At 45.5% G+C, this 9,006-nt stretch overlaps 1 protein-coding gene across 4 annotated transcripts in view; it reads left to right on the top strand.

Annotated features, from left to right (window-relative positions):
• EHMT1 (euchromatic histone lysine methyltransferase 1) overlaps positions 1–9,006 on the top strand; it is a 173,052-nt gene that overhangs the window by 7,537 nt on the left and 156,509 nt on the right. For 2 of the 4 annotated variants that reach the window (XM_023516086.1, XM_023516085.1), the window contains exon 1: positions 1,870–2,152. The exons of the other annotated variants lie outside the window; for them this stretch is intronic. The gene's annotated coding sequence lies outside the window, so the exon portion shown is untranslated. Of the gene's footprint in view, positions 1–1,869; positions 2,153–9,006 lie in introns of those variants that run through there. 4 annotated transcript variants of the gene reach the window in all.

Genomic DNA, 9,006 nt, shown 5'->3' with positions numbered 1-9,006 from the left:
TTTTACTTTACTGAAATAAACTTTCAGTAAATGATGCCAATGCATTCTACTGAGGGCAAGAAAGTAAGACTCTGTCTCACCAAAAAAAAAAAAAAACAAAAAACATATATAGATAGATAGAGAGAAGGTACAATGCTTTGCCTGCAAATAAACATATATATAAACATATATATACACACATATATATGTATATATACACAAACATATATACACTATAATATAAATATATACACTATATATAAATATGTGTGTGTGTATATATATATATTTAGGCAAAGTATTGTACCTTCTCTTTGGAAAGCTAGAGGAGGAAATGTGTGCCATTATGCTGTTTATCACATTGGGCTGGAAATCTCTATGCTGCTTGGTTGGTTTTATAGAATCCAGAAAAAAACCTAGTCAAGTTTTCCTGTCTCTCAGAGTAAATCACCTTTTAGACTTGTGACAGATGGCACATTGGACTCCTTATGGGGATTGCACCTTTCACACTTGTTTTTCTTTTAAAGAAGTCAGAGAATGTTGCAAAGGGGAGCTCATGTCTACTTTATAGACTTTTGTGGGATAACTTTCTTCCTTTTTGCCTTCTTTCCTCTTCTGCTTTGTAGAAGATACAAGCAGTGGGCAGGCAGGCCGGTAAGTCAAAGAGACTGAAGGAAGGAGGGAGATCTAGATGGAGGAAACAGGCAGTGCTGGGAGTTCTGGGTGCCAGGCTGTGGGCATTGAGGGAGCTGTCAGCCCCGGGGAAACTGATGGATGTGGGGCTTGCAGACTTCTTCTAGAAGAAAAAAACCCTTCCTTCCCTTCTTTCCCTCCTTTCTTCTTTTCCTTCTACTCCCTCCTCCTTCTCCCACTTGTCATCCATCTACCCACCGTCCACCACCATCCATGCACCCCTCACCCATTATGAGCCGTACACCCACCATTGATCCATCTACCATCCACCACCCATCTCTGCATCCATCCATTATCCACCACCCACACACTACTCACCCATCACTTATCAAATATTATTTATCTGTTATATACCAGAACTACTTGTCTAGAAACTTGGGTATATTAATGGGCAGAGCACCAAGAATTCGAGAACATTTTTGACATCCCCAAAAGAAACCTTATACCATTAACAGTTCACTCTAGTCAGCCTCGGCAACCACTAAGCTACTTTCTTTCTCTGTAGATATGCCTATTCTGGACCTTTTATATAAGTTGAGTTGTGTAATAGGTGGTCTTTTGTGACTAGCTTCTTTCTTTAACTGTTTTCAACCTTCATCCTTTTTTTCGTGTGTATCAGTATCTCATTCCTTTGTATGTCTGAATAATGTTTCATGGTATGAACATACTACATAGTTTTATCCATTCATCAGTTGATGAACATTGGTTTCTTTTCCACTGTTTTGGCTGTGATGAATAATGCTCCTGTGAATACTGGAGTATGCATTTTCATTTCTCTTGGGTGTGTTACCAAAAGCTCGGCATTTGTCCTTGAGTCCATGACAGAATAACAAGGACAAATGGTTAAGGAAAAGGAAAAATTTTTTAATTTGCTGCTTAAGGAGGAAAAGGCAGACTCCTATCTCAAAGTGCCATTTTCCTCACCATAAACAGAAATAGAGAGCTTTTAGCAGGGAGTTTTCAGTTTCAGGCTGGTTTAATCCAGGGAGACAGTCTTGGGTGGAGATCAGTTCTTCTAGGAGGTGTAAAGAACAAAGCTGGCCTGAGGCAGGGATGCAGGTTTTTGTTTTCAAAAAGGGTGAGGGGGCAGCGCCTGTGGCTCAGTGAGTAGGGCACTGGCCCCATATACCGAGGGTGGTGGTGAGTTCAAACCCATCCTTGGCCAAACTGCAACAACAACAAAAAAAAAGGGTGAGGGGGTTTTAAGGAGACAGAAAAACATTTTAACCTTTTTGCAAGGCCATTCTTTTATACTGTCACTAGGAGTGGGATTGCTAGGTCTATGCTAACTGTATTTTAAGCATCTGAGTACATGCCAAGGTGTTTCCAGGTGGCAGCTCCATTTTACTTTCCTCCCGCAGTGCAGGTGGTTTCCATGTTGGTACATCCTTGCTGACGTATTCTTGTCCATCATTTGAGCATAGCTTTCTTAGTGGGTGTGAAGTGATACCTCATCGTGGCTTTGGTTTGCATTCCCCGGGTGAGTACCTTTTCCCACATTTTTTGGTTATCTGTATGTTTTTGGAGAATGTCATTTCAGATCGTTTGCCCAAAAGTTTTAATTGTTGAGCACGGTGGCTCATGCCAATAACCAGCACTCTGGGAAGCTGGAACAGGTTGATTTTCTGAGCTCACAGATTTGAGACCAGTCTGAGCAAGAGCGAGACCCCCCCCCCATCTCTAAAATAGCTGGGTGTTGTAGCCGGCATCTGTAGTCCCAGCTACTTGGGAGGCTAAGGTAAGAGGATCGCTTGAGCCCACGAGTTTGATGTTGCTGTGAGCTGTGATGCCACGGCACTCTGCCGGGGGTGGGGGGGTGGGACAGCAAAGTGAGACTCTGTCTCCAAAAAAAAAAAAAAAAATATATATATATATTTATATAAATTGATGAGTTATAAGATTACAGATACAAGTTTCTTATCAAATATGTGATTTTCAAATTATTTTTCCCATTTTGTGGGTCATCTTTTTAATTTTTTGATACACCCTTTGAAGTATAAAAGTTGTTAATTTTGATAGAAATCCAGTTTATTGGCAGCACCTGTAGCTCAGTGGGTAGGGTGCTGGCCACATACACTGAGGCTGGCAGTTTTGAATATGGCTTGGGCCAGCTAAAATAACAATGACAACTGCAACAACAAAAAAGAAAAAAAAATAGCCGGGTGTTGTAGCAGGCGTCTGTGGTCCCAGCTACTTGGGAGGCTGAGGCAAGAGACTCACTTAAGCCCAAGAGTTTGAGGTTGCTGTGAGCTGTGACACCACTGTACCCAGGGCAACAGCTTGAGACTCTGTCTCAAAAAAAAAAAAAGATGATGACTAAGGCTAAAGGAGTAGTGGCCCCATATGCCGGAGGTGGTGGATTCAAACCCAGCCCCAGCCAAAAACTGCAACCAAAAAAAAGAAAGAAAGAAATCCAGTTTATTTACTTGTTGGTGTGAAAGTGCTGTTTTATCAAAGACTTAAAGGAGGTGAGGGAGTGAATTCTGGCATGAGAGAAAATCCAGTGGGAAGGCTCAGAGAAGGGGCCTTCCTGCCATGTAGTGCTAGGTGGCTGAGGGAGTACAAAGCCCCATGAGCTTCAGTCTTGCTGAGAAGGTATCAGGTGGAGGTGTTCATCATGGCCCCAGTGCTGTCCTGTAGCAGATTATGGAATGCCAGGCTAGAGCAGATAGTAGGAAGTGGGTTCTGGATGTGCTCTCACATCTCCTCTTGCTCACCCTGAACTCTCTCTGCAGCAATGTCTGCCAGGGCCTCTTTCCTGCCCCCTGAGAATCTGGGGCCCGTGCAGACAAGTCCCTACCTAGTGTTGCACTCACCTACTCTTCCCACTGCCGCTGTCCATGGCTCTGCCTTGGTGGGGCTCCTGCCCTGGCTGCCCCACCTTTACTTGTGCTCTTTGGTGCAGAGCCCTCAGCACACAGATACTACCACTCCCCCCCATCCCACCCCCACACACATAAAAAAGCTTTTCTCAATCTTACTTCCCACCAGCTTCACTTCCTTTCTTTGCCCTTCTCTGCACCAAACTCCACTAAAGATCTGTGTGTATTCCTGGTGTATGTGTCCTGTTCCATTCTCCCTCGAATCATTGGTTGAACCCTATGCTCCTGCACCCAACACCAACAAAGCCATCCTGATTGAGGCCTCCCCATCAGGTTTTCCCTTACTCCCTGGCCTGGCCCCCATCTCTTCCACCTGATTGGCCCACTGGCCTTTTCACCCAGTATGGGTTCCCATGCTCATCTGTATGCTCCATGTCTTCTCCTGCTTCCTCTACAGGTTCTGTGGGGCCTCCAGACTCTGACCTTTCCCGAGGGGACCTCTTTGCTCACCCCACTGCCCTGCCTCCAGCCTACCTCTCCTGAGTGGCCTTCCTGGTCTGCAAGCCTGGGAACCTGTCAGGCCTCAGTGAGGCCATGTCCCCTCAGCTCCGGTTCCTTCTGCCCCATGTGCCCCTCCTCTTACACCCACCTACTCAGTGTCCAGGGGTGCGTTCCTGAGGGCTGGGCCCAGGGTGGGAGGGAGAGTCTATCCATCCATCTGTCCTTTTGCATTTGCTGCCCTCTTTCTTCTGAGGAAGCACTTTCCTGTGGTGCAGGATACTGCTTCCTCCTAATGTTTCTTGGAGTTGGTGGTGCTGTGCTTTGTGGACATATAGACTGTGCTGGCTGGCAGCTCCTTTTCTGCTGCCCTGACCTCCCAGGCTGTTCATGCAGGTCTGCACATCTCTGGCACTGTCATCAACTGCTGTGTCCCAGTGTCCCAGGTTGAACACTGTCGAGTGTGACAGGGTAGTCTTGGGCCAGTATGTTGAGTAAGAGCTCTTCCAGGGCCACTGTGTGCTTGAATTAGAAATTTGTGTGAGTTTCTTATCTATATTTCTAAGTGTTGTGGTGTTTTTTGTTTTGTTTTGTTTTTTGTTTAAGAGGCAGGGTTTCATTATGTTGCCCAGGTTGGTCTTGAGCTCCTGGCCTCAAGAGATCTTCCTTTGGCCTCTTGAAGTGCTGTATTATAGTGTGAGCTACTGCACCCAGCCTTCTTTCCCACCTCTCCCCCAAGAAGGTCTCACTGTGTTACTCAGACTGGATGCTGGCATGCAGTGGCATCATCATAACTCACTGAAGCCTTGATTTCCTGGGTCCAAGCGATCCACCTGCCTCAGACTTCTGAGTATATGGGACTATAGGAATGCACCACCATGTCTGGCTAATTTATTTTATTTATTTATTTATTTATTTATTTATTTATTTTGAGACAGAGCCTGAAGCTATCCCCCTGGGTAGAGTGCCATGGCATCACGCTCACAGCAACCTCTAACTCCTGGGCTCAAGCGAGTCTCCTGCCTCAGCTTCCCAAGTAGCTGGGACTACAGGCGCCCGCCACAATGCCTGGCCATTTTTTGGTTGCAGCCGTCGTTGTTTGGCGGGCCCGGGCTGGGGATTCGAACCCGCCACCTTAGGTGTATGTGGCTGGAGCCTTAGCCGCTTGAGCCACAGGCGCCGAGCCTATTTTATTTTTTGAGACAGAGTCTCATTCGGCCTGGGGGTTGATTGCCATGGTGTCATAGCTCACGGCAACTTCAAATCCTTAGGCTCAAGCCATCCTCTTGGCTCAGTCTCCTGAGTCCCTAGAACTACATGCACCCACCACAATGATGGCCCGTTTTTAGAGACAGGTTTTGCTCTTGCTCAGGCTGGTCTGGACTCCTGAGATCAGGCAGTCCGCCTGCCTCAGCCTCTCAAAGTGCTAGGATTATAGGTGTGAGCCACTGGGCCAAGCTTACCCCTGGCTAATTAAAAAAATTTTTTTAGGGTGGCTCAAGGGGGTAGGGTGCCAACCCCATATGCTGGAGGTGGTGGGTTCAAACCCAGCCCCCACCAAAAACTGTAAAAAAATAATTTTTTTTTTTTTCATAGAGGTGGGGTCCCTATTTGCTCCCCAGGCTAATCTCAAACTTCTGGCCTCTATTTCCTCCTGCCTCAACCTCCCAAAATGCTATTAATAAGTGTGAGCCACTAAGTCCAGCCCTGCTTATTTTTTTGTTCTGAGACAGAGTCTCACTTTGTTGCCCTCAGTAGAGTGTGGTGGTGTCATAGCTCACAGCAACCTCAAACTCTTGGGTGATTCTCTTGCATCAGCCTCCCAAAGTAGTTGGGACTACAGGTGCCTGCCACAATGCCCAGCTATTTTTAGAGATGAGGTCTTGCTCTGGCTCATGCTGGTCTCGAACCACTAAACTCAGGCAATCCACCCACCTTGGCCTCCTAAGTGCTAGGATTATAGGCATGAACCTCCATGCCTGGCTTCAGTCTGCTTTTCTGTATTATTATTATTCTATTAATACTTTTGTACTTAGTAAATGAGCAGAAATTAAAAACAAAAAACTTCCTCTGTTTAGCAAAAAAGCAGAAAGAAATAGACTAAATTATTTGGGTTTTTCTAAATGGTGGAACTGACAGTGATTTTGTTTGTTTTAGTATAATATTTTGTTTACAAAGAGCAATTTTTTCTTTATAGTAAAAAGATTAATAGAAACTTGCATTTATATATAATTTAATTCATATGATGAATGCTTATTACTTTAAAAATACATAGTAAAAACCTAAAGTAGATGACCCTGAATTTAGATAGTGATCTATCAGAATAAAGCTACACCAAAAGTTGTATCATATATATTTATAATCAGGTAAAAAAAATGAGGACACTGGCCCTGCAGTACTGTGAGCCCGGCCTGCCCCTCCGATGCTTGTTCTTTATCAGTTCCTTGGCACCAGCTGGTGTTAGTGCAGCCCCTTCTCCCTGAGCTCAGTGAGCCCCCCAGACACTGCAGCAAAAGGATCCCCAAGACCTTCAGTTGGGGGTAGGGTGGGTCACAGCTGCTTCCATTCTGATATAAGACACAATTTGCCCTTTTCACTCTGACATGTCCTGAGTGTCCAGAGTATGGTATATGAGGCTGCCTCAGTGAGTTTGGGAGAGGCGAGCTCCTGGCTCTGCTAGAAAAGATGTCTGCAGAAATGGGAAACAATTGCAGTCTTACCCATTTTGGTTTGGTTTGGTTTGGTTTTGAGGAAAAGTTAGTTACCTTTCATTAGCTTTTTTTTTTAGACAGAGTCTCACTATGTCACCCTGGGTAGAGTGCCATGGCATCATAGTTCACAGTAACCTCAGACTCTTAGGCTTAAGCGATTCTCCTGCCTTAGCCTCCCAAGTAGCTGGGACTACAGGTGCCCACCACAATGCCCAGCTATTTTTTTGTTGCAGTTTGGCTGGGGCCAGATTTGAACCCACCATCCTCAGTACATGGGGCTGGTGCCATACTCACTGAGCCACAGGTGCCACCTGGTTTGTTGCTATTTTTAAAGGGAGCTACAACTTATTTTTTGGTTTTGACATCCATCCTTTTTTTTTTTCCCAGTCTCACTTTGTCATCTTAGGTAGAGTGCTATGGTGTCACAGCTCATAGCAACCTTCAGCTCTTGGGTTTAGGCGATTCTCTAGCCTCAGCCTACCAAGTAGCTGGAACTACAGGTGCCTGCCACAAAGTTGGGCTATCTTTTTGTTGCAGTTTGGCTGGGGCTGGGTTTGAACCTGTCACCCTTGGTATATGGGGCTGGTGCCCTACTCACTGAGCCACAGACAATGCCCTCGACATCTATCCTAATGTGGTCAGTGTCAGCCTATGTGAACAAAAACTCCTACGGAGGCTCAGTGCCACTTAACAGTGTAACAGGGTCCCAAGACTTAAAGGTTTGGGATCTGATATTTTATCATAAATGAAGCACTTAGTAGTACAGTAAGGAACAAACAAATGAAATTCTTATTTCTATAGAGCTTACATTCCGATTGGGGATGCATTTCACACTTTTGTGTCAAATTTTGTTATGCTTCAAAATATTCAACACTTTGGTTTTGCTGTCTTTTTGTTAACGTGAAGATTTTTTGAGTGAAATTCAGGTATAAATAAATTTGTGTTTTCTCATGCTGTTTCAGTCCTGTCATAGAGTTGTATGGTGGAAATAGTTTTTAAAAGTCACTATACGACTGGGTGGAGTGGCTCATGCTTGTAATCCCAGCCCTCTGGGAGGCCAAGGCAGGTGGATCTCCTGAGCTCAGGAGTTCAAGACCAGCCTGAGCTAGAAGGAGACCTCAGCTCTAAAAATAACCAAATGGGGTAGTGGGCAGGAGGCTGAGGCAAGAGAATCGCCTAAGCCCAAGAGCTGGAGGTTGCTATGAGCTGTGACGCCACTACTCTATCCAGGGCGACAAAGTGAGATACTGTCTCAAAAAATCAAAAAATAAAAGATAAAAAAAGTCAGTATGAGCAGGAGTGTTGTCTTTAGAGAACTTTTTTGTTTGCAGTGGAATTTTAATCTCTTCAGCGATTCTTACAGGTGGCCTGCACTTACTCTTTTAGCCACAGGGTGGCACCCGTGTTCTAACACACCGGTGGCCAGCTTGCCTGGGACCTGCCTGAGAACAGGGGCCTCCAGCTTTTTGCCAGCTGAAGATGATCCTGCTTTAGAGTTACAGTGCATAGCAAAGCACCTTCTAAGACGTCTCTGTGGTCTCATCTTAACGTTGAGTGATGTCTCAGAGAGTGGGGAACCGTTTCCTAACAGATGCTTGTTGAGCACTTGTCGGTGAGCTTGAACTTAGATGTTCTTGGGCATAGAGGAGACATTGGCCAGGCCCTTGTAGGGTGTATATTTGGCCACCTCTCTGGCCTGCTACTTTTAGATGTGTATTATTTGACATAGGATCCCTGTTCAAGTTATTTTTTGGATCCTTTTTTTTGGTGTGTATGTCTGTACAGACTTGTTTTAGCAAAACACCTGTATCATTCCTAAGAGGAGATGAGTGCCCTGGGAAAAGGGTGAGCTGTGTGCAGCTACTTTATCTCCTGGTGGAGCTGGGGCAGCCTGATTCTCTGGTCCTCAAGGTGCACCAGGGGCTGTGCACAGTTATGGTCAGGGCTTTCTGTGTTTGTGTCCTTTCTTTCGACCAGGACTTTGGACTCGCATGACCACATAGTGCTCACCAGCACCTTACACTAAAGGTGTCTGCTGTGGCAGGACCCGTGCGAGGGTATGTGCCTGTACCAGGGCAGGCCTTGCCCTTGGGAAGCTCTCTGAATGAAAAAATAAAAAATGACAAAAAGTTACTGTGAATATAGTAACATTTAAAAATAACTTACGTGGCTCGGCGCCTATGGCTCAACCGGCTAAGGCGCCAACCACGTACACCTAAGGTGGAGGGTTCGAATCCCCAGCCCGGACCCGCCAAACAACAATGACGGCTGCAACCAAAAAATAGCCGGGCGTTGTGGCGGGC

This window comes from Otolemur garnettii, unplaced genomic scaffold (genome assembly GCF_000181295.1).
Source record: "Otolemur garnettii isolate 467f Iridium unplaced genomic scaffold, OtoGar3 scaffold00087, whole genome shotgun sequence".
NCBI lineage: Eukaryota > Metazoa > Chordata > Mammalia > Primates > Galagidae > Otolemur > Otolemur garnettii.
Note: the sequence above shows the minus strand (reverse complement) of the source record. Positions and strands in the feature narration are given on the sequence as shown.